A 26,231-nucleotide genomic window follows, 5' to 3' on the forward strand; every position below is an offset into this window, starting at 1 on the left:
TGGCTATCCCACCCGTGCCTATTGAAAAATGAAGAAGTTACAGCTAAAACAATTTATAGATATATTCGAAATTTCAAGTTCTCGTTGAAAGATAATCATTTAAACACTAGAATATTGTTCTACAGGTTAAAGGCAATAAATTTGTTCATCTTATGCTTTCTTCTAAAAGTAGCTGTTCTTGAGCTACTTGGATATTTAATTATAGCACAATTTTTTATATTCCCATGAATTGTTTATTTGCTTGCTATATCTACAATTATTACATGTACATGAATAATTCGGATTTTTTTCAGTGTATATTTTTTCTAGAGTGCCCAATCGATTCCCTACAATTTCTTCCTGAACGCCATTTTTGTACAATGAACGGTTTCCGAGTAACAACGATTTGAAAATAGGCAATTTTTGAGAAATGCAAAAATACATACGCCCTTTTTAAAAATCAGTCGTGAGTCGGATTGACCTCTCTATCGGTTCAAAACTTATGGTTTGCCATACTGAAGCCATGTGCAAAGTTTCATCCAAATCGGAGAAGGTCGAGTCTGATGATCTGCTTAGCATTTCTGGAATTGCTCTGCGACAACTATGGCGTTGCGTGGCTGTGCAACTTAGCTAAAACAAACGCATAAACATGCAACATAAAATGGCATATCACGAAAAGGCCACGTTTCGAGAGAGTTTCGTTAAGTTCTGCGAACGGGAGGCGTCCAACGCTCTGTTTATCATTTTACAGCCTTTCGCACACTCTCTCTCTCTATCTCTTGATAAACTCCAGTAGACTCATCGAATGGAAGACACAACAGAGGTTTCTCTCACCCAGCATCCTCTCGCGGTGAGGAACAGCGACTTCGCTCGTTTGACACGATGCAGCAGGCTCAATCCATTCGACCACGGCCGGTGCGTTACGACGTCGCTCCGCCATTCAGTCAGTCAGTCAGTACCGTGCGTGACGGCGGTCAGCTTGCTTGCTTGTTAGTGGTTGGTGTTCTCGGTCGGTTGAATTTTTCTACGATTTCCGTGGAACGACCGTGCGTCGAGCTACGTCTCTGGGGTTTGTGACGAGGCGGTTGCCGTCTGAAGTGAAGTGCACTACATATTAGCGTGGCAAATCGAAAACAGCTGAGAGGGAGCCCAGTTATTCCAATGATTGCGATTGAGTCAACCGAAGGCGTCACCCACAGGAAGTGCTGTTTTTGATAAATTCGAATGTTCGCCCTGCGGTGCTGGTAGTGGTGGTGATTGTGTACGTTTTCCGGACAGTCGTCTTCCGCAGTGGTGCAAAGGCAACGTGCGCGGAGCGGATGCAGTTTTTCGGAGTGCATTTCAGTGTAGGGCACTCATGTTGGTATCGAGAACAGTGTGGTTAAATGTGCGGTTCTGACCGAAAATAGACGGCGACGACGAGCTGGGTCCAAAACGAAGTTGGGTACATAATTATTAATAGATTTATTGATGATACGCGGTTAATAATTTAATTACCGTGTACTTCTTCAGTGCACAAGCCGGTCGTGCGCAGGAAGGTGAGCTCCGGCCGAAGCGAGCGATTCACCAGTTTCTAGAAGTGCACAGGCAGTGTAAGTACGAATACGAGTACGCGTAAGTGTAAGAGGGAAACATAAAGGCGAAAAGGGAAAACGAAGAAAGCTCAGCATACGCCGTAGTCGGTGAAGATCTCGAACGATCCCAAGAAGCCGATGAATGTGTGAATATGAGTGAGAGGGAATGAAGGTATTTTTAAGTGAATGAAAAATTAGAGCTAATTACGCACCCTCGGTTGCTGCGTCCGAAGTGAAAACGATTGAATTGTCAAAACACAAATCGAGTGGAAGTTAGTTGATATTTTAAAAAAAACTGAAATAAATCTAGGTGCCCGTGAATCCGGCCGTTCGCTTGGTCGGGATAGAGAATCGTTAGGTGCAAAACAACGGGCCTCCTGCTTCGAGCTAGGATTTGTTTGTCTCGTTCGAGTGCTTTATTACTTGAAGGCGCAGGCTGTGCGGTCTTTGATTCGGCAGTCTATCGAAATCGGTGAGTGCTCTAATGATAGCAACTTTCCGATCCGTTATTATCACGTCATTAGTTATAGCGATCGGGCTTTTGGGTGGTGGTTGTAAGTGCGATCTTTCGCTCAAGGCGTTGACCGAAAAATTGTTGTTTTCCGATCAGCTGCTACGACGATTGCATGTTCGAGGCGAAACCTGAACCAACATTAATGGGAAATGTGGATCCGATTTAATATTACTGATGTTTTAAATCACATTCCAAAATATGTATGCGACTTGTGAGACTTGTTTTGATGGGAAGAGGAAATTTTTTTATATGATTGAAATATTTTTTTATAATCACATAGCATAGGTTTCTTATTTCAAGGAGGTGAGTTTTTCGAGTCGTGGAACAATGTCTTTGCTGATTTACCATACGACCAATTAAATAACTTCACATACTCCGATCTAGATGAATCTTTGTACACGTTTCCAGTATGACAAACTATTTATTTTTCGACTCAAAATAGGTTTTTTAAAAGTATTATTGGACCACTTTCCCTCGCATTGTTGTAACTCGAAAACAGTAAATTGTTTGCGAATGATGTTCAAAAGAAGTAGTAGGAATTCAATTAAGTACACTTAAATATATAGGTACACAGTGAAAAATAGTTTAATACTAGTTTAGAATTAGAATACAAACCGTAAGAAACGCATCTTCAAAATATTTTTACATTAAACCTGTTATGAAAAAAAAACATTTGACTTTAATTTATTTTAGAATCTTTTTTGAAATAAACTTAATAAATCTGAAACAACACAATAATCTGGTATTTACAAAGAAAAAACTAGTCAGTTGAATAATAGAATATGTCATCGTTTGAGCACACATTTTTCCACTATTTTGTACGAATGCTCTGATCAGCAGTTTATGTTTAACAGTGAAGTCAACGCTTCACACACCTTGAAAATATCATGAAACCTCTCGTCTTCTGAGACAGACATATTCGAGCATCAGAAATAACTTATTTTTACAGTTGATTTAACACATGTTTAAAACATTTTGACATATTTTCAAATATTCGCTTGAAATGCGGGATGATTTTATCACACATTTAAATCGTTCTGCTAAAACTAAGTCATTTTACGAATTACGTTCTTATGAATTGCGTCATATGTGGATTTGCGTCATTTTCATTTTTTTTTGTAAAATCTAGTTATTTGATGAATTGAGTCGTATGTCGAATTATGTCTCCTGTAAAATCCTGATCCTGATGAGTCGAAGACAAAACTTGAAAGCTAATGAGACTAGAATATGATTTCAAAACTGAAAAGTAAAACAAAATGTTTCCAGTGTCTTTTCGCATAGAAGTATCTGAAGTAATATGTAGAAATGAAATTCTATGAACTGAGGTTTTCTTTAACTTAACAATAAGGTAATAACTGGTTTTAAATCAAGGGGTGGGTAGGGTCCAACACTTTTGAAAACTAATTTATTTTTGCCCTTTTCATATAGAAAGGTTATGTAATCACTGTGAAAATCGACTTTTGAACCGATTTTCATAAACTTAGAGATGAAATCTCTCATGGTCCCATTGGTCACGCACCTTACACAACAAACACAAGTCCACTGTTCGAATTCCAAACTAAACCGGGTACTTCATCTAAGCATAGAGGTGAAAAATATTTTCTTCGCTTTTACAACTAAGATGCTCCCCTCAATAGAAATAATACAATTTTTTGTTTGTAAGGGAAAGTATTATTTTTTTTCTTCAGATCGTTTATTTGATATGGCACATAGCTTTAGCTCAGAGGTGCCAAAGTCTGTATTGTATTTTTTCGTACAATATAATTACAATTATTATTTAACATATATACATACACATACAAGGTTGGTGGGAGAGATAAAGAGTGGGGAATACATTTATGGTTAAACTATAGAAAATTTAAGGTTAGTGTTGAAAAAGGGAGCCGAATTACTGGCGGTTACTCCTGGTTAGTATGGAAAAAACAAATAGTTACATACACACTCAAACAATATACAACAACAAAAAACAGATAATAATAATGTAATAACTTCAAAGTCTTCGTGTAATCTTCGTTTCATTTTGGCTCAAAATTTCCGATGTGTGATTACCAAAAACCAATCAGTACGTCACCATATGGCATTTTGGGGAAAGGTGAACTGTAAAGGATGTAAATAAAGAAAAGCAGTAACTAGATTGATAAACCAATATTTTTCAGAAAGATGTAAATCGAGTACATATAAGTGCAATCGCGACTTGCTAGTACATCTCGCACCGGCACATTTGGTGGCCTACCTCGGGCCCAAAGGGAGTCTCTTAACTGTAATCTTGCGAAACGATTCAGGGCACATGACCACACAATATGCTCGATGTCGTGGTAACCATTGCCACAAGCGCAGATACCATTTTCAGCGAGGCCAATTCGCCAGAGATGCGTACCCAACTCGGAGTGATTAGACATAAGTCGGGACATCACACGAATGAAATCGCGACCCACTTTCATCCCCTCAAACCAAGGCTTCGTCGATACCTTTGGAATTATAGAGTATAGCCAACGTCCTAGGTCTCCATTGCTCCATGAAGCTTGCCAACTTTCGAGTGTCTTCTGACGAGAAATGCTGAAAAATTCGTTGAAGCAGATTGGTCTTTCGTAAATATCACCTTCCAATGCGCCCACTTTAGCCAATGAGTCTGCCTTTTCATTGCCCGGAATAGAGCAATGCGAAGGGACCCAGACTAACGATATTAAATAAGACCGCTCAGATAAAGCTCTTAAATGTTCCCTTATTTTCCCCAGGAAATATGGGGGATACTTTCCTGGTTTCATCGCCCGGAGAGCTTCTATTGAGCTTAGACTGTCCGTGACGATGAAGTAATGGTCTTTGGGCAAGGTTTCAATGATCTCGAGGGTGTACTGAATAGCAGCTAATTCTGCGACGTAAACTGAAGCCGGATCACTGAGTTTGTAAGAAGCGGTGATGTTCTGATTGAAGATTCCAAAGCCAGTGGACCTGTTGATGTTTGATCCGTCAGTGTAAAACATCTTTTCACAGTTGACTGTTCTGAATTTGTTATTAAAAATATTTGGGGCCACTTGAGGGCGTACGTGATCCGGGATTCCACGAATTTCTTCTTTCATGGATGTATCGAAAAACACAGTAGAATTAGAAGTATCCAAGAAATGAGCACGGTTTGGAATATATGAAGAAGGATTGATATTTTGAGCCATGAAATTAAAGTACAAGGACATGAAACGGGTCTGAGAATTGAGCTCGATAAGCCTTTCGAAGTTTTCAATCACCATCGGATTCAAGATGTCGCATCGGATTAGCAATCGATATGAGAGATCCCAGAATCGATTTTTCAACGGTAAGACGCCCGCGAGCACTTCGAGACTCATCGTGTGAGTCGACTGCATGCAACCTAAGGCAATACGCAAACAACGATACTGAATTCTTTCCAGTTTAATGAAATGGGTGTTCGCGGCGGATCGGAAGCAGAAGCATCCATATTCCATTACAGACAGTACCGTTGTTTTGTACAGCCTTATTAAGTCTCCTGGGTGAGCTCCCCACCAAGTTCCAGTTATTGTACGAAGAAAATTTATTCTCTGCTGGCATTTTTGTTTCAGATACCTAATGTGACATCCCCAGGTTCCCTTGGAGTCGAACCAGACCCCGAGATATTTAAATGTGAAGACCTGAGCTATGGTTTCACCCCTTAGTTGAAGCTGTAATTGTGCTGGTTCTCGCTTCCTTGAAAATACAACCAACTCAGTTTTCTCCGTAGAGAACTCGATACCCATCTGAAGAGCCCATGATGACAAGTTGTCGAGAGTATCTTGTAATGGTCCTTGAAGATCGGCAGCTTTGGGTCCTATAATAGACACAACGCTGTCGTCGGCAAGTTGTCTTAGCGTGCAAGATGTATTGATACATTCATCAATGTTGTTCACGTAAAAATTGTATAAAAGGGGGCTTAAGCATGAGCCCTGAGGAAGACCCATGTAACTGAATCGTATTGTCGACAAATCACCATGCGCGAAATACATGTGTTTCTCGGACAATAGATTATACAAAAAGTTATTCAAAACTGGCGAAAGACCATGCTGATGCAACTTCTCAGACAGGATATTTATAGAAACTGAGTCGAAAGCCCCCTTGATATCTAGGAAAACTGATGCCATTTGTTCTTTACGAGTAAATGCCATTTGAATTTCTGTTGAGAGCAACGCAAGACAATCGTTCGTTCCTTTCCCCTTGCGGAAGCCAAATTGTGTATCTGAAAGCAAACCATTAGTCTCGGCCCAATTGTCTAGGCGAAATAGAATCATTTTTTCGAACAATTTTCGGATACAGGAAAGCATAGCAATCGGCCTATACGAATTGTGATCGGAGGCTGGTTTCCCTGGTTTTTGAATGGCGATCACTCTCACTTGTCTCCAGTCGTGTGGTACAATATTACCCTCTATGAACTCGTTGAATAAATTCAGCAAGCGTCTTTTGGCGGTGTCAGGCAGATTCTTCAACAAGTTGAATTTGATTCTGTCTAGCCCCGGTGCTTTATTGTTACATGACAGGAGCGCAAGTGAGAACTCTACCATTGAAAACGATGTGTCGTTCCTGTTTGATGAAGTGACGTGGGTGATCTTCAGCTCCGGAACAGAGTCAGGACATACTTTTTTAGCGAAATCGAATATCCAGCGGTGAGAATATTCCTCATTTTCGTTCGTGGTATTATGGTTGCGCATTCGTCGGGCCGTATTCCAAAGAGTGCTCATTGATGTTTCTCTCGACAATCCCTCTACGAACCGACGCCAATAACCGCGTTTCTTAGCTTTAATTATGCTTTTCATTTTAAAATCTAACGACGCGTATTTTCGATAGTTATCTGGTGTTCCATTTTTTCTAAACGCGATGAAAGCTGAAGTTTTTTCTACTTTCAGCTCTGAGCACTCTTTGTCCCACCACGGGTTGGGAGGATGGATGTAAGTTTTCGCGCCGGGTACACGTTTGGTCTGAGATTGAATCGCGGTATCGAGAATCAAGTCAGCCAGAAATGTGTACTCTTCCTCCGGAGGAAGTTCTTGTGTTGTAGCTAGTTTCTCAGATATCGAATTTGCGTAGTATTTCCAATCAATATTTCGTGTGAGGTCATACGAAACATTGATTGTCTCCAATGATCTCAATCCGCTAGTGATTGAAATTACGATCGGCAAATGATCGCTACCGTGGGGATCAGGGATTACCTTCCACTTGCAATCCAACCTTAGCGATGTCGAACAAATGGAAAGATCCAGTGCACTTGGTCTCGCTGGTGGTGCAGGAATCCGTGTCATTTCTCCCGTATTCAAAATGGTCATATTGAAGTTATCGCAAAGATCATAGATCAAAGTTGATCTGTTATCATCATGAAGACAGCCCCATCCCGTACCATGAGAGTTAAAGTCTCCTAAAACTAACGTTGGTGCAGGAAGGAGAGTTATGAGATCGCAAAACCGTCGGTGCCCAATCGAGGCTCTTGGGGGAATGTAGACGGAAGCAATGCAAAGGTCTTTGCCTTTCATTGTGACTTGACATGCGACAACTTCAATATCTGGTATCGAGGGGAGGTTAATACGATGGAAGGAATAGCACTTTTTGATCCCTAAAAGTACTCCTCCGTACGGGGTTTCTCGATCCCAGCGAATAATGTTAAAATCGTGGAAGTTGAGGGGTATTTCAGAAGTTAACCATGATTCACATAAAGCAAATGCGTCACATTGTAAGTTGTTTATTAAGAATTTAAAAGAATCTATTTTAGGAATGATACTTCTGCAATTCCACTGTAGAACAGTGATCAAATCCTTAATCTCTTTCAATGATTTAGCCATTGAAGGATATGATCGCTGAAAAGAGGGGCCATTTTGCAGTCAACTGCTTCAAAAATGATTCAACTGTGGGTATAATAGCTATCACAAAGCTTTTAAAAGGATCAGGCATGTTGAAAGTAGATAGGATCCACTCCACGATGTCGGAAAATTTTATAAACCCAGCACTGGTCTGATTCTCTGACTGATCTCGTGGAACACTGAGGGGTTTTGATGTTCCAGGAAGTGCTGGATACTCCTTGTCGGATCTAAGATTTCCTAGACCTGGAGCAATTTGCTTTGATTTTTTTGGAGCACTAAGTTTAGATGTTGTATTTGATGGTCCCTGAGAAGATATCTTCGGGCCTTTACAAGGAAGTTTGTTGGACGAAATATTTTTTCGCTTCCTAAAACTTCTAGGCACAGTAGAAGATGTACCTTCTTGGGGATCGTCAGACTCACATTCGTCAGCTGACAAGCAAGTAAAGAGATTAGTATTGGTCGGTGGTGTAGCTTTCTCTAGCATTTCAGCATATGAACGCTTGGAACGCTCTTTAAGAGACTTTTTCAGTTTATCTGCGCGTGATTTATATGTTGGACATGAAGAGATATCATGAGGAGTATTCCCACAGTAGACACATTTTTCAGAATTTCTACTGCACGATTCGTCCTCATGATTTTCTCCACATTTACCACACCTATCTTTATTACCACAGTGAGAAGCGGTGTGACCTAATTGTTTGCATTTTATGCAGTTCATAACACGTGGCACAAATAGACGAACAGGAAGACGAACCCTGTCCAAGAGGACGAAGTTAGGTAAAGCGGACCCGGCGAAAGTTACTCGAAACGACGCTGACGGGAGATAAGACTTGGTTCCGTCTTCAGTGATTGATACTGAGCTCAATTGCTTGCAATCGAGTATCTTCACTTTCTGAAGTAAAGAATCTCTGAAGCCACCAGTTCCATAATTCAACAAATCCTCGCATGTCAGCGTCGAATCCGTAACCACCCCGTCTATTTCCACTTCATGAGCGGGCACGTATACGCGGTACAGTGGAACAAACAGCTCGCATCTAACAATATCGTTTGCCTGTTGTACATTGGAAACAACGACTTTCAATTTATCTGGTCTGATTTTTTCAATTTTGGTCACGGCCGAAAATCGTTTCGTAAGATCTTGTGAAATTTTCAAAATGTTCAATGGTTTTCCTTTGGTCCGGAAATACACCACCCATGGTCCGGTTGATATAGAGGGATAAATTTTAAGTCTAGGTTTTTTGATAGTATCCATCGGTTCCATTGAATCTAAATCCATTATAATGATTTCAGCATGGATTTAGATGGATTCACGTAAAAAAAAAAAATGAAAGTAATTCACGTGAAATTAATAAAATGAAAGTAAAGAACAAATACTAAACTTAAAGATAACACAAAAATAAGGAAACAAAGAATACTTAATTAAAGATACACTAAATTGAATTTGATACGTCTTCCAGTCACGGTGAGTTAGCTTTGTTAACTCTCATCCAAATGATCAGGAACGATAACAGCAATGTTCCGAAGAGGTAACGATCCAATCGAATCCGGAAAAATCAACGCTAGACGTCTCTGCTCTGCTTGCTGCTTCAGCAACACGTCCAAGTTGATACTGTGCCGATATCCAAACACAGGCTGTTCCACGGTTCTTGATTTTTTTTTCTGTCGTGAAATTTCACAGAAAAACTTGACAGAACAATTTTTATCGCGTCCAGTTTTGGCGAGGCCTACTGAGAATGGAAAGTATTATGAAGCGGCCCTACTGGCTAAAACGTCCCTCTTCCTTTTCTAAGCATTCAAGATTTTTCTAAACAAAAATTTCATCACTAACACTATCTATTCGTAGGACCTTTCTGCTATGCAAGTTTGGCAATTGTAGTTTTCTGGAAAATATGAGAAAACTGAAAATTTCGATGAATGATTCAGCACTTACTTACTTACTTATTAATTTTCTCATAACAGTCACTCTACGGACATTATGCTCCACCCATGTTTCAACAGCATGTTATGGTTTAAAATATTGTTTTATAGATTTATAACGATTATTAAAACAAAATCTAGCGTTTTTTTCATAAATACGTTCATTTCGTATGGCAATATACAATAGTTTTTCTTCACCGTAGCATCTACAATAACGTACGTACTTTAACCATAATACATTTCGAATACAGTTGAAACGGTTAGTATTTAATAAAATATATTACTACTAGTTTCCTTAAGTATATTAGTATGTCGGTATTCATTAGTTAATCTAAACACTGTTTTTATCAAGCGATCAAGCGAATTACATAAAAAATCAGCTTTTTTATATTTTGACATGTCATGAGGCATAATGCAGAATACATTTTCATGCATTTCACTGATTATATTGAAGAAAATTCTAGTTTCTGTGAAACGCTCGCACTTTGGACTTGACATTCTTCATTAAATTCTGCACAGTTATTTTTGTGACTTTCCTGGTGGCCGCTGTCCAGTTTTTTTTTAACTCCTGCATGTTTTGGGACTCTGTACCTTCCTTCCGAAAGTGCCGCTTGACAATTGCCCAATACCTTTCAATTGGCCGAAGATCCGGGCAGTTCGGTGGGTTGATGTCCTTTTCCAAGCCAAATCCGGCCAGAAGAGAGGAGGAGCCTTATGCTTTCTGTATAGTGGCAGCATTCTCTTCTTCAAACATTCTTCCTCGTACACCTTGGCGTTAATTGTGCCCTTCGTGAAGAAAATCGACCGCAAACCACAGGTACAAATTGCTTGCCAGACCAACACCTTCTGCCCAATCTTTTCCATCGCCACCGTGGTGTCAGCGTCGTCCAGGTCCTGGTACACCGAGTCGAGAGTCTTCCTTGGCGTAGGTTTCGTCGTCGATCAGGATGCATCCGTCTTTATTCTGTAGAATCCGGTTATACAGTTTTCGCGCTCTTGTTTTGGCCTGAATTTGCTGTACCAGGGACTTTTTCGGCACCTTCTGTTTCTTGTATGTTTTCAGGGAGTTTCGAACTTTAATCCGTTGAAGCATCCCGATGCTGGTGTTGAACTGCTTGGCCAAATCCCGCGTCGACGCCGATGGGTTTTTCCTGATGTACTCAACCACTTTTAAGTCCCGGCCGGGCTGGCTGGGACCCGTTTTCCTATCGGATCGGGGCATGGAAAGGGTCTTACCGAACTTCTCGATAATATTGTTGACACTGGTGTTGTGCACTTTCACCCGTTTTGCATTTTTGTTGTACGTGACACCACTTTCTGAGCACCAAGTGTGCAGAATTTTCTTTCGCGTTTCCGGATCAATTTGATTCATCATTGAAACGATCAACCGTACCGAAACCTGTTATTGACATGTAAACAAACATGTCACCGCAAAACACGCTGCAAAAAATTAAGCCATTTCAGGTTAATAACTGTTTGAATGTTGCTAACTACTTATCGATACACTCCTTATTATACGACTGCTGGAGCATTATCTCTAAGACAAACGTAAAAAAACTGAGAATGAGTTCGTTCTGGAAAATGTGTTTATATCAATCAATTTTCACTTCTACCAGAATCATTGAACATTATGTTTCTCTGCCGTATTGCAATGAAATACCCACACTGTGATAGAAAGTACATCAATACATTTAAAAATATCTCTATGTTTTCTTGAGTGGAGCATATTATAACACTTTACCTTACAGCGAAGTGAGAGCTTCTCAAGCATATCATTTTGTGCAGTTTATAAACTTTCTCGAAACGAATTTCAACATGGATCATCAATTTTTTTCGTCTCTCGCAAGCTATAATGATTCGTCTTTTGATTCTATAGAGAATCACATATTGTGTGATATTCTCCAAAATAATTTGTTTGATTTTTGAAAAACAAAAAGGGTTGTCTATAAACTAGTATAACCTACAGAGTGAATCAGTACTCAGTACTCGGTTAGGCCATCTCTGAGAAAACGAAGTTAGTCCCACTATTTCAGGCAGAGATGTCTATCTCCTCTGTGTGACGAAGAGCAAGCAAAATTTCTCCCCTCGCACTGACAACTTCAACGAGAGCTCTTCTCTTTCACATTTATACACCATTGTTGTGTAAAGTGTACACGCATCATGAGTGCGTTTGTTTATTTCCTTTTACCTCTTCCACTGAATCGCACCAAAGTGCTAGAGCATTAGCTAATAAATTCTCAGAGGTGGATGCAGATACTTTCACAGAGGTGTACACGCCGGTGAGCACTCTGCTGTATGGTTTGCGTAGAAGAAGCGTGGACACGCAAAATCAGCAAAATAAAACAATTTATCGTGAAATTTTCGGTTTTCCTTGCAAATTTTTCATAGCAAGGCCAGCTCTACTCTCTATTAATTGAAGTTCACAGAAGTGTTCGGTCACCATCACGCGCCAGTGGTCACTTGGGTGTATTTAGACGAGAGCGCGTGTGAGCGATTCATGCGAAGAGAATGTGTTTCACTCGCGCCAGCTGCTTTAACCACAAGCACACACTCAAATGCTGTCTATTCGACACTGAGAAGAAGTGCGCTTTCCGCTTTGTGCGGTGCTTCGTTTTTTTCATCCTCGGTGTGGCAAAAATCTGACTTTAGCGTGTATCTCTCTGGTGAAATGCCATCTCTGATTTCAGGTACTTCCGAAACCGGGAACCGGTATAAACGAAGTCGGGCCGAGAAATGGAACTGAGATCCATTTTTGACTCTACGGCTACAATCTTCGGTCGTTAATCGAAAACCAGTAAAGCCGAAATTAAACCTGAGTTTGTGCAAATCGGTCAAGCCATCGCTGAGAAAAGTGAGTGAGATCCATTTTGTTGTATATAACCACTATTTTCGGTGCTTCCGGAATCGGAAACCTGGGACCAGAACAGCCGAAATCGACGTGTTTAGTTGTCTACTGATAATAGCTTCGGATTGGAGTAGTTTAGAGTCCAGATTAGAAATTGTTTTACGTGTCTTGTGTCACCACTTTAAGTGACGGTATCAAATTTTTAACACACTTTGAATTGAATAAAGCAATGTTAACAGCAATATTGGTGTGTTGTTTTCAATTCATTGACATGTCTCTCCAAACATACCGAGTTTTGGTTTGGTACAATTTCGATTTCCACCAATTTGATTGGAATGGGCTTGACTGCCTCCCAATCAGTACGCTTTCAAAGACCAGTTTGAAAAACTATTGTTTTCAAATTCGATCGCATCTGTCGAAATAATATAAATTGGAATTATGGATTGTAACTCAAATCGCGTTTCGCGGAGCCAGGAATTTTTTTTACAAGCTGTCAAGGAACGGCTTTGAAATCATCACTTTTTGGAATTAACATTAATTAGATTTGTTTGTTACTACACATAGTTTCATACTATTTTTGGATTCATGGGAAATGTGTTAGTTATCGTACTTGGTGAAATATTGCAATGGAATTAAAAGCTTTTCTAATTAATAATGGATTGTTTATTATAGTTCAGTTATTCATTTAAAAAAAAATGGTTTTTATGGAACAATCGGTTGTATTTCTTTAAAACAACATTTGACAAATGATGCCCATTACTTCATACGCAATTCACAAATCGGTTTAAGAAATTATTGAACAATTTTTACAACGTATCGGTAATCTTTTTCTGCAATTTTCGTTCGGTATCTCCTTCCCTTGTTTGGTTCCAGTGTAAACGGGAGCAATGTGTGTCAGGTTCATTTTCGTAACCCTGTATTTAAAAATCTCCTAATTCGATGATATTCCCATGCCCATAAATTTTCAAGAAACTTTTGATGTACAATCCATAATATTGCAATCCTCTCGGGCCCGAATTTTCGCTAGACGGCCCTATCCATGGGTATTATGCTAGTGGTGGGGCACCCTCAAGCGAATGGTATGAAAAGCAAGTCTTGCTCGCGAATATGGAAATGCCATAACAACCCCACGAAATCTATACACCTAACTGAACAAACATATAAAAGTACTACGAAATTTTCAACTGAACAGTATGGCAACATGTGAGGTTTATAAAGGTTTTAACCTTAAAGTTATTCGCCTCTGCGGGCCAGAAAAACTTTCTCACCCTATGGCGGTTTGCGCGAAAGGCATCAACTTACCCATCACGCTATACCATTCCCTTCATTCATTCTTGATGATCGAATATGTTGGTCTAAAAAGACGTAAAATCACAAGATTTTTTTTCTAACAGACTGAATACGAAATATTTTCCAATAAAATTCTCGATTAAGTCATTAAACCAAAACTTTAGTTTCATTGGTTTAGTTTTCGATAAAAAGACACTAAAACAAATCAGTTTTAATAAGAACATGTTTTTAGTAGAAAAACTTGTTTATTGAACGTGTCCATCTTTGCCTATTACTCGACATCCAGTCAACGAATTGTGATAAAATTGGATACAATATCTTTGCTTCGGCTCTAAGAAGCAATACCACAGAAGAAATAGTTGATTTGATTGATTATATCGTTTATCTTTTCCCGGTTTTAACCTATTTATGGTCTTCCACCGGGTTAGAAAAAATAGTTCTAAAATCGCGCAATACTGCTATTATAAAGACTGTCCCAGAAAGTATGGACGCACTTTGATTTCGCTGTAAATAATTCACAAGTGTTAGATATTCAAATTTTATTCGATATACTGATAATATTAGACTACAACAACAGAATATTATTCTACCTTATGGCGCACCTTCTTGCGAACGTTCCTCATTAAATTCCGTTCCAATATTTTTCGAGCTGTTGAATGGTTTCGGCTGCCAAGACATGTTTCCTAAGATGTGCCTTCGTTAATGCCCAAAATTCCTCAATTGGTTGAAGTTGTGGGCAATTTGGTGGACTCATGTCTTTTGGGACGAAAGTGACATTTTTGGTAGTATACGATTCTACCGTTGATTTCGAGTAGTGGCAAGAAGCAAGATCTGGCCAGAATACAACAGGATCCTTGTGGCTTCAAACCATGGGCAGAGGTCGTTTTTGTAAACATTCCTTGATGTATATTTGGCTGTTCATTGAAGCAGTGGTGATCAAGGGTTTCGAAATCTTACCGCAGCTACAAATTGCTTGCCAGACCATAGCATTCTTACCAAATTTTTCGACTTCAATCGATGTCTCGGACTGGTTTAACACTTGCTCTTCTCGCACCGTATAATATTGTGGTCCCGGCAAGGATTTGTAATCGAGTTTCACGTAGATTTCGTCGTCCATGATTATGCAATTCAAATTTCCATCAAGAATCGTATTGTACAGCTTTCGAACCCTCGGCCTGATCGATGCTTCTTGTTTCGGACTACGTTTTGGTTGTTTCTGCTTCTTATAGGTTCGAAGATTTAACGTTCTTTAGCACGAAGAACATTTGACTTCGAAGTGTCCACTTTTTTGGCCACATCCCGAACTGAAACCTCCTTCTTTTACTCGAACGCCTTCAGTATACGTTTATCCAACTGAGGGTTAGCAGGACCTTTTTTTCGACCCGTTTTCGGTTTATCCCCAAAGGTGTTATCCTCACCGAAATTCCTGATTGCATTTCACATGGCTTTTTCACTTACTCCTTCCATTTGCTATCTTTCTCAGTGACAGTACGCGTTCTGTGCACCATTTGTACACAATTTTTCGACGTTGTTCTGCTGAAAGTCCACGCATTTCAAAACAAACTAATGAAAACGGATAAACAACTGCACAAGCGGTTACAGAAGAGTGTAAACAACAGGACGCAGCCATAAAATTGACAGATTCTGAACCATTGCAAAATGGCAGCGGTTTTTGGTTGTGTCCATACTTTCTGGGACAGTCTTAAGCGATGTCAAAACTCTATGCGAATGCACCTAATTTCAAAATGCACTTGCTCAAAAATCGTTTTTTTATATTCTATCTGCTACGAAAATACTCTTACGAGGTTTTCAAGGAATTTACCTTTTGTTTATGAATAATTTTCCCCTAAAGTAACGCTTCTCGGATAAGCAATATGTAACAATTGTGGCAAGTGTAGTAATTTTGTTATATGGTACAATATTACTTATTTGAAATAGGTGTAAAACATTTTTTTTGCAAAACTAACGATGGCTAGAACAAATGGCCATTGTTGTATACTTTATTGTACAGAAACGGCAGTATTACTCCGGTTGAGATATCTATACATATGAATATATAAAAAAAATATCTGAATGGCGGACATATTCAGTATCCCCCCGAGGTTGACTGTAGAACAATCGTGTCTTTATTTGAAACTCAATTCTTTACAAAGGCAATTGTATGAATCGGCGAAATGACTGCTTTGATGAAATGACATTCGACTAACCGACTCTGACCGGACTAAAATGTGCAGTGTAATAGTTATTCGATGTTCACTATCAATATCAAACGATAATCGTAGTGTTTCCTAATATTTCCTCAAATGAAAACAAAACACGACTGGTGTGGCAAATCTCCGATCACTAGCCGTCGAAATTCGAACTTCATTTATTAGCTGATGCATCTCATCGAAACTTCAATTAATTTAGAAGCCTGGTATCTTCTTTGTGATATCACTGTCGATCAGCCAGAGAGTATCGGATCTCGACAAATTAAGGAAGGAAAAACTGAACGATCCGAGGTTGCCACGATTAACCGATTTAGATTTGTATCGATCCCCTGGCATGAGATGCCCGATGCAACATGTAGGAACGAAACGAAGAAGGAACGAAGCTTTTGTGTACATTCTTCTTTGGTCTTGGGGTCGGCACCAAGGACTCGATCGTGCCGGAGGAGTAGAGGAAGACGATACCGAAAACAAACTGTTGAACGGGGTGTCAAAAATGGTTGCATTGGATTTGACGCGATAACAGCTGGTAACAGATGGTGCATGTCACACTTGGAAGAATGCCAAGACGCTTAGGCTTGGGTTGAGTTCGATGGAATGTTCGGTCATTTCGATAAACAAAAGTGCCTTTAACCGGGCGAGGCAAAACAACTTTACGCCCGAGAGCGGATACTGTGCTTCAGTACGGGGTATTTTTTGGGGTTTCTGTTAGGGTAATGCTCTGAAATGACATGCAAATTGCTTTCTAATTTGATTGCCGTACTGGCTGCGAAAGCCTTTTCTATTGGATTCTCTAGGTTTCCAGCAGAACTGCGACGCCTTATGCTAGCGAACCGAAAACTCTCCGCTGCACTCCAGGGACTCGTGCTGGTTGCATGTGCGAGTGTGGTATAAAAAATGCATTCAGCCAGCGCGTACCAGTTTCCTCGTGTTTTGAGATAATCGCGTGAGTAAACAGAAAGATAGTTAGGGCTTTGTTGTTTTTTGCTCTCCTTCCAAAGGAAATTGATCGATTTTTATTTTCTGCTTGTTGTTTTTCTCCAGCTCCGCTCTGCGTCGATCGTGCGGCTGTGACTGTTGCCTTCTGCGTCGGGGGAATCTGCGTGAAATTAATATTTTTAAAACGTTTCTTTGATAAACACGACGTGCGTATTTTTTCCTCGTATGTTAGTCCTTATGCAGTGTTTTACACACCCGCCGCGCATCCATGGTGCGGCAAAACTTCCATCGACTAAATAGACCGCAGGGTATTTGATGTGTGCTGTCGAATGTAATCAGCAACGGATGGAAAGAATTGTGTGTACATTTTTTTGTTGCAGAGTGGAGGTGCTTTTGTTGGCATTTTATCTGATCAGAAGTAGGGGTTTTGCTCCATATTCTGCCAACGATGTCACACTTTTTTTGTTCATCATACGACGTACTGTCGACGATGTACTCTCAAACAGTTACGTTGCACAGCATCACTCTAAAAACAAGATTAGCTGTGATAAAAAAATGTTCCTATTTCCAATCTGAGGGAATTATTCATCATACCTTTTATTATACTGTACTGTTAAAAGACATATTGTAACTACACTCTTAGAAAAAATGAAATTTACGCCTGACGTAAATTCAAGCATGCCGTAATTTTTTTCGGTGATCACGCAATACTCGATCTTCTAACATGTAAACATAAATTTTGCGTCTGTATCGATGTAAGCTTCAGTTAAATTAACTGTGAAGTTAATGATGTTACTTATCTTTACATGCTTTCAATTGTGAATGTAAGTGAATCACGACGTTTTTTTTATGTGCATCTATAGAGATGTAAATTTTTCTAAGTGTGTAACTAATGACATAAATCAACAGCAGAGCAATAATATGGACGACAACCCTGTAAAGCAAACTCGTCGTTTCGATGTTGCATGTGAAATAATACAATAACAGCACAGGCGACAACTCCAAAAGGGGGTACCATATGTGTCGGTAAATAATGATTGAATTCAAGGCAAACAAAACGCTTGCACAGGCAGGAATAAAAGATGTCGACAATAAGGATTACAGTAGGGACATATTTTTTTACGTTTCGTCTTCGCTTCGTCAGTGCATAACAGTTCTCGCTAAACTGCTATACTATTTAGCGCCGAACAGCAAATATATATATATATATATATATATATATATATATATATATATATATATATATATATATATATATATATATATATATATATATATATATATATATATATATATATATAAACTTTAATCATGTTCTAATTCCTAAATTTCCGGATTTCACAAGAATGCTCCAATGGAAATGATTTGACGTACCATTTGAAAGAATTTGGCTGATTTCAACTCCAATTTGTACCAAACTAAAGCCTGCCATTTTAAGTTTCAGACACCAAAATAATAGCAGCAAAAGAATACATTAGAAACAGTTGTCAGGGTGTTCATCATAGTTTTGATGAGTTTCCGCTAAACTAAAAACCAGTCCATCTCTATTGTGCGAAATTCTGGGCAACTTGGTGGATTGGCTGTTCTTGGTACGTATTTACGCTGTTCTTGTACCTTATACCATTCCAGGACGGATTTCGCATAGTGACAAGAAGCTAAATTGGGCCAGAAGCTAAATGAGTTGGAGAGTCGTGGCTTCTGATAAATGGTTGTAGCCGTTTCCACTTTTTTTGTCGTAAACATATTTATTTGCAGTGCTGGTAGAAACTAAACTTTTAGATTTTCGATCACAATTACATATGGCCTGTCAAACCAAATACTTCTTCGGGAATTCGAACATCGTTTTGTAAAGAAATTCTCGGCAACGACGTTTCTTAGCATTGCGGTACTCAAGACCTGCAAGCTGTTTACAGTTTTCGATATGATATGTTTTGTTTTTGCAAAAAAATGTATGTAAAACTCCTTGACTTTTTGCATTGAAATTTTGCTTGTCATCACGGTTGGGCTCCGTTTTCACTTTGTGTACGATCACTTTTTGTACCTATTATTTTAATTTCCCAACTTTGTGAACCACATTTCGGACAGAAGGGTTGAAGTTTTTCTCACCCTTCTTCAAGTTTACAAATCCTACTTTTCGATGACATCAGTTTTTACTGGCACTCCTGAAGCGATTAAAATGATTGTATGTATGATCCAATATACCTATGAAACAACTCGAAAAATTACCACCGAACATGGCACAAGCTCTTGTTACTGTTTTTTTTTTATAAAGTTTTTTTTTATTCGGCTCTTTTGCACTTAAGCTTAACGCGGCCGTTTAACAATAAAAATATATTAATTTTTTTTTGCTGGATCTTGTAATTTTTTTCCTTGGAGGAGAGGCGCTTTCGCTGTTATCTAGCGAATGAAGGGGTAGCAGTGGTTCACTATTCAGGCTCCCACCCATTGGTTCGGCATCACTGTTATTGGCGGAACAATCGTTACTTATTTCACAGGCGTTGGGTAAGTTGTTCACTGCAGCGGGTGTACTTTGTTCTATAGGGGATACTGATGGTACCGTTGAGGGGGATTCTTCATTGTTGTTGGTGGCTGTCACAGGTGTACTGGGGTTGCTTGGGGTTGATGTGAAGGAAGCACCGTTTTTCTTTGGCATAGTTGTCTCCTTGTCCAGTTTATCACATAGCTTACCGTAGTGAACAGCTTTATGGCAATATTGACATGTGGCCATCTGATTGTCATAGGTAACAAATGATTTTCACGGGATTCTTGTATCCTGTCCGAATGTCACAAAAGAAGGTATAGCCCTCTTCACGCGCATGCGTAACAAACGTACGCCATTTAGAATACCGGGAGAGAGAATCTCTCCGTATTGGGACATAGTTTTGCGAATATGATGATGGTGGTCCCACCTCATACCCTTACAAAGGTGTGAACAGAACGAGTTATCTAAATGATAATTAATATTTTTGCACATATCTTAGCCAGTAAACAAAAGAAAACGATCTGATTAATCTAGCAGGTATAGATTCTTCTTCAAAAGAACGACTGACTACCAAATAACATTCAAATATTTCGGATTTACTATGCAGGGTTAATCAAGAAAACTTCCAGCCCGGGAAGATTCTTGATCACACCAGGAATCGAACCCGATATCGTTACCAGTATCAGACAGTAATTTACCTGACCCTTCCCGCCGGACCAGTTCATCGCTACACACATCAGCTACGATGGAGTAACGAGACTGCGGACTAGCAGAGCCAAGCCCAATTCCATCAAGAACTGTCGATCCCAATTATTTTACCGAATCTATTCCTTCAATTATTAATCAAACCTTGCGATCAAGGTCAAGAGCAAACTTAACAGACTACAATCTTCGTAATACGAAAAAAAATAAAATTCTTAAAATTTGAACTAACTAACTAAATATTTGCTTACAAAGCGGACTTTATGTGTGAAATACATTACTTTTTGAACTCCACCAATGTCGTCGTGCGTTTGATTTCTCTTGGCATCGAATAGAAAAAACTCGAGAAAAAAAAAGGATCGATGACGCTTGAGTGAAGATCATGCACACGCACTTCTATAGCACTATCTTCCATATATTCTGGAATGTTATACTTAATGTTTTCGTGCTCCACATAGTGCACATTGTTATTGTCTTTTGCGAATTGAAATGCATCCAACTTTTTATTAAATTGGATGTAAACAACAATATTTTTTATATTGCATTGCATACGTTTAATGTCAAGATGCATTTGCTCCTTAAGCAAACCTTCAAGTTCTCGTATAGAAGGTCGAATTTTGCACCACCTGAAGTCAACAATAGTTTAATGCTTTCGTAATCGTAGCGGCGGTAGCTTTTGTTCGTTTGGTTCACTCATTTCGAGGTCGTTCTATTGTTCACTACACAATACTGTACTTGGTTTCTTCCGTCCCGAACGTAAGCGGTTTTGTTTTATCGACTGACTTGGATGAAATGTTTGAAAGCGAACTGACTTGTTTCTGTTCATAGATTTTCAAGCGAGTATTTTTTAGGTGAAGGCTCTGGCGTACTTTTTCTACGATGGTCTTGTTTGCATCATAAATTCAGCGGTTATGTGTTTAAATATGACAAGGCGTCTCATATGAACGTATTTGTGTAAGGGGAGTCGAGCGGGATTTGCTTGATATATCTTCTGGATTGAGGTGCCAGCTATCGAAAAAAATGGAATTTCGTTTTGAAACACCCTCGAACTTTACCATGCACTTTTGTCGGTTTTCTTACACAATTATTTTCTATGACACGATAATCGATATTCGATATTTTCAATCAATTCAATTTTCAATCGTGAGTGAGTTATCTAAATCCACATTAAAAAAAAATAGTATTTCATAGTACTCTCTTTTGCACTTCTATAACGCATTATGGTTTTCGTTTCCGAGCATTATTGTGTTTCCGGAGAGTTGAAAAGATAATTGTATTTGAATTGTTCTAACCGTTACGAATATACGCAATAAATATTTCATTTAAAAAGTGAAAACAATCATTAAGCCGAAATGTCCTCGCTTGACTCTCCCTTTTTCTACGTAGGATCCCTTGGTTTTTGTTTTTTGACTTCAACTAATATTTCAAATGTTATTTCTTTGAATAACAAAAATAGTGAACAGCAAATGCTGAATTTTTATTTATAATTAAAATGTTTTTGATGAACGACGCCAAAAATAACGTGTTCTTTGATCAGTTCTGAGTTCATTACTCCGGATTTATTTTAATATTTGAAAATGCACTCGAAAGAACAGCGTGAAAGAAAGTATGAGTCTAACTTCTTTACCTCATATTACATGCTCAAATTTTGTAAATATATTTGTTATTCGCGGCATGATTTATGAATTTATCCAAATCATCATGTGCAAAATCGTCTTATTTAAACCAAAATGCCTAGATTGATAAAGAAAAATGTTTATTTGGATTAATAAGGAGTGTATCAAAAGTAAGCTATCCACAAATTTGTCTTTCAAATTATGATAAAAAACGATATTTTATTCAAACTAAAAATTGATCCTTTATTGAACGAGGTTAAACTTGAACATAATGAAAACCGGATAAAATTTAAGTAATTCCTTCACGAATTTTCGAACTTTTGATCGAACGCTCTTCATCAAGTTCCGGACAAGTGTTGCATCCATTTTTTTTGGACGCTTGAGCCCAAATTTTTTTGAACTCCTGCATGTTCCCTGCTGCTTTACAAGTCTACTTGAAGACCCTCTTCACGATTGCCCAGTAACGTTCGATGAGTCGAGACTGAGGGCAATTTGGTGGATTGATATTTGCTCAACTAAATTTATACCCTTTTCCTCAAGCCAATTGCGAGTGGTTTTGGCATAGTGAACCGACGCCAAAATCCGACCAAAACAGTGGAGGTGTACTATGCTACTTATATAAAGGCAGCAATCTCTTCTGGAGACACTCAGATCGATAGATTTCTGCATTTACAGTTCCGGTAGTGTAAACAATGGTTGACTTCAAACCACAGGAACATATTGCTTGCCATACAACTACCTCCCCAACTTACGACAGTAAAGTATTGTGGACCTGGAAGAGTTTTTGAGTCCTCCTTTACGTAAGTCTCATCGTCCATCAAAACGCATGCATCCGGACACCGCAAATGACGCGAATACAATTCCCGGGCCCTTGTTGCTGCTCGCTTCTTTTGTTCTACAGGTCTTCAGGTGGTTTCGCCTTTTGATACGCTGGATCATTCCGACACTCGTACCTGATTTTTTGGCCAAATCACGTATTGACATTGATTTGTTCGGGTTGGAAGAACCGGGGTTTCTGCCTCTTCCTGGTAGCGCATCCAAAGAATAGTGTTCCCTAAACTTATTAATGATGGTTTTAACACTGGCATGATGAATTCCAAAGCGCTTCGCCAATTTTCGCATAGTAATACTCTTCTTACTTAGCCATGTGGCCAGAACCTTAATTTTCACTTCCTTTTCAATACGCGACATTTTGAAAACGCAGAATTTCAACCGCACAAACAAGTAAACAAACGAAAGCTGACAGCCAAACGCACAGCATGCTGTGATTTGCGCATAAAAAACCATCACAAATACATGCGTATAACACAAATGTATGTGGATAGCTTATTTTCGATGCACTCCTTACCACCTGCGCTGTCAAAAATATGAACAAAAAATTGAACAAAGTGATCCGTATCTAACGAGGAAAACTGATTGGGAAATGACATGCGAATACAACTATGTAATAAAAAACGGGAGAAAGCTTCCGCATAGACGGGACTCGAACCCGTAGCTAGCTACTATCCGATGAAATCGTTTTGCCAATCAAACTACTCTGCATGTGAAATACACGAAGAAACAGCCCGTGTATTTAAAATGCATGGTAGTTCAATGTGCAAAACAATTTCCCCGGATGGGAAGAAATCAGGAAATCGAGAAAAAAATTTAGTAGTGCTTTTATTCCAATGTCTCCTTTTTGCTTTTCTGTTGATCTATCACACAATGCATCATATAATCCCTTGATATCCGGTAACAAAACTGAAGTTACGAGTTTCAAATGAATTAGTTACTGCTCATGCTTTGGATCATTTTGTTCATAAATTCACGCATAATTGACATGACTACAATCATGATCACGGTAATGGATTTCATTCCGTGTGATATCAAGATGATGGAAATAAATTCATAACGACATATGCTTTAATTAAATTCGTATTCATTAGATCGAATGTAAGATAAGCTGCCTTCCTTTATCAGGTGAAAGTAATCTGAAAGAAAATTGAGTAAAAATTATGCTTCTTGATAAACACAGACACTTTTTGCATCTCAGAGGGCAGTTACAGTCTGAACACACACGGAATATTGTTCAATCGGGTTACCTTCTAAGGTGTGTTTTATCACCATATTTAGAGTAGTTGAATTGGTAGTACTATTTCTTGAATCCCTTTTCAGTCTTATCTTAACGAAACATTTCCAAGCAACACCAGCTATTGCTGCTAGTTACAAATATTTCCGTTAAAAATCAATGACGCGATGATGGTTATCAGGTGTACAACTTTGCTTCCTCCGTTTTCCGATAGGTGGCTGTACCGGCTGAGGCTGGTCTAAATACATACATGGTAATGCCTTTAAAGTGAGTGTGTACAGTGCCTAACGAATTGTCATCGCCGTTTCAGTGAAAGTTGTTCTTGTTTTCGTATTATTCACGCTCTAAAATGTCTGTTTATATGCCCAATTCTCGCCATTTGCGGGAAGTTTTACTTTTCTGTTACAATTTGAAAAAAAAATGCAGCTGAAGCGCATCGAATGCTCTCAGAAACTCACGGTGATGCTGCTCTAAGTATAAAACCCTTCTTAATCCACCTAGTGGTGTGATAATGCCTTTCTCTTCTTTCATAACAGTCTCATGAAAATATATTTCATACTTTTATTATATAATTCCAGATACTAATTTTGACACCAATTGATTCAGATTGATTCGAGTAGTTCACAAAAGCATACTTCAGTGTTTATGTAACACAGTCAGCTTCATTTTTCCAAACTAGTGCTTGACATTTGCGTTGCCTATTTGTATGAGAACAGTGATGCTAATCTAAAAAAAGCCTTCTTAGTCCACTTAGTGGAATTTTCATATATCTTGAAAAATCACCAAATGAAATTTTCGAAATCGAAAAAAAAATTTTGATGCCAAAAGGCTTAGAATTGCATGAAACGTCGAGATTTAGTGTCATCTCGAAAAAAAATTTTTTTTTTAAATCGACTTTTTGGGACTAAGAAAAATTATGAAAAGTCCCAGAAAGTTGATTTTTTCAAAAAATTTTTTTTTTGAGATGACGCTAAATTTCGATGTTTTATGCAGTTTTAAGAGTTTTGGCATCAGAAAAAATGTTCGATTTTGGAAATTTCATGTACTCCCTCTATGGTGCTTTTTCAAGATCGAAAATTGTCAAACCTTTACCACCGGGCAGCACCCCTTACGCATGTCCGAGTTAGCTCAAATTTTGCATGAGGACATTTTTCGATGTGCTTAAACTTTTGAGCACTAGCGCTTTACGAAATTAGAGGTGATCCCAAAATTTTGGCACCCTTATATATATATAAGAGCGGTAAAAATCAACGTGTTTTGTCGGTTACGTCACATATACCATCATATATCTGGAACCAAAAGTCACAGCCATTTGATCTTCGAACTTGATCAATGGCCCGACAGTAGCTTTCAAACGAGCCCAAGTTTGGTAAAATCGGTTCAGCCATCTCTGAGAAAAAATAACGCGTTCAAATACAACGCTTTTTGTCGGTTACGTCACTTATACAATCATATCTCCGGAACCAAAAGTCACAGCCATTTGATCTTCGAACTTGATCAATGGCCTGATAGTAGCTTGCAAACGAGCCCAAGTTTGTTAAAATCGGTTCAGCCATCTCTGAGAAAATTGAGCGCGTTCCAAAAAACAACGCTTTTTGTCGGTTACGTCACTTATACAATCATATCTCCGGAACCAAAAGTCACAGCCATTTGATCTTCGAACTTGATCAATGGCCCGACAGTAGCTTTCAAACGAGCCCAAGTTTGTTAAAATCGGTTCAGCCATCTCTGAGAAAATTGAGCGCGTTCCAAAAAACAACGCTTTTTGTCAGTTACGTCACTTATACAATCATATCTCCGGAACCAAAAGTCACAGCCATTTGATCTTCAAACTTGATCAATGGCCTGACAGTAGCTTTCAAACGAGCCCAAGTTTGTTAAAATCGGTTCAGCCATCTCTGAGAAAATTGAGCGCGTTCCAAAAAACAACGCTTTTTGTCGGTTACGTCACTTATACAATCATATCTCCGGAACCAAAAGTCACAGCCATTTGATCTTCGAACTTGATCAATGGCCCGACAGTAGCTTTCAAACGAGCCCAAGTTTGTTAAAATCGGTTAACACACACACACACACATACACACACAGACATTTTCCGATCTCGTCGAACTGAGTCGAATGGTATATAACACTATGGGTCTCCGAGGCTCCGTTCGAAAGTCGGTTTTTCCAGCAATTTTAATACCTTTTTATAAAGAAAGGCAAAACGTGTCGGGAGTGGTTTCAACGGCTTAAAAATAATGATTTCGATGTAGAAGACAAACATGGTG

At 38.9% G+C, this 26,231-nt stretch overlaps 1 protein-coding gene across 2 annotated transcripts in view; it reads left to right on the forward strand.

The window, feature by feature from the left end:
• Nucleotides 1-911: 911 nt before the first annotated feature.
• LOC131439103 (roundabout homolog 1-like) overlaps nucleotides 912-26,231 on the forward strand; it is a 267,685-nt gene continuing 242,365 nt past the window's right edge. For both annotated transcript variants that reach the window (XR_009231063.1, XM_058609716.1), the window contains exon 1: nucleotides 912-2,025. The gene's annotated coding sequence lies outside the window, so the exon portion shown is untranslated. The remainder of the gene's footprint in view (nucleotides 2,026-26,231) is intronic.

The sequence above is a fragment of the Malaya genurostris genome, chromosome 3 (genome assembly GCF_030247185.1).
Source record: "Malaya genurostris strain Urasoe2022 chromosome 3, Malgen_1.1, whole genome shotgun sequence".
NCBI classification, from domain to species: domain Eukaryota; kingdom Metazoa; phylum Arthropoda; class Insecta; order Diptera; family Culicidae; genus Malaya; species Malaya genurostris.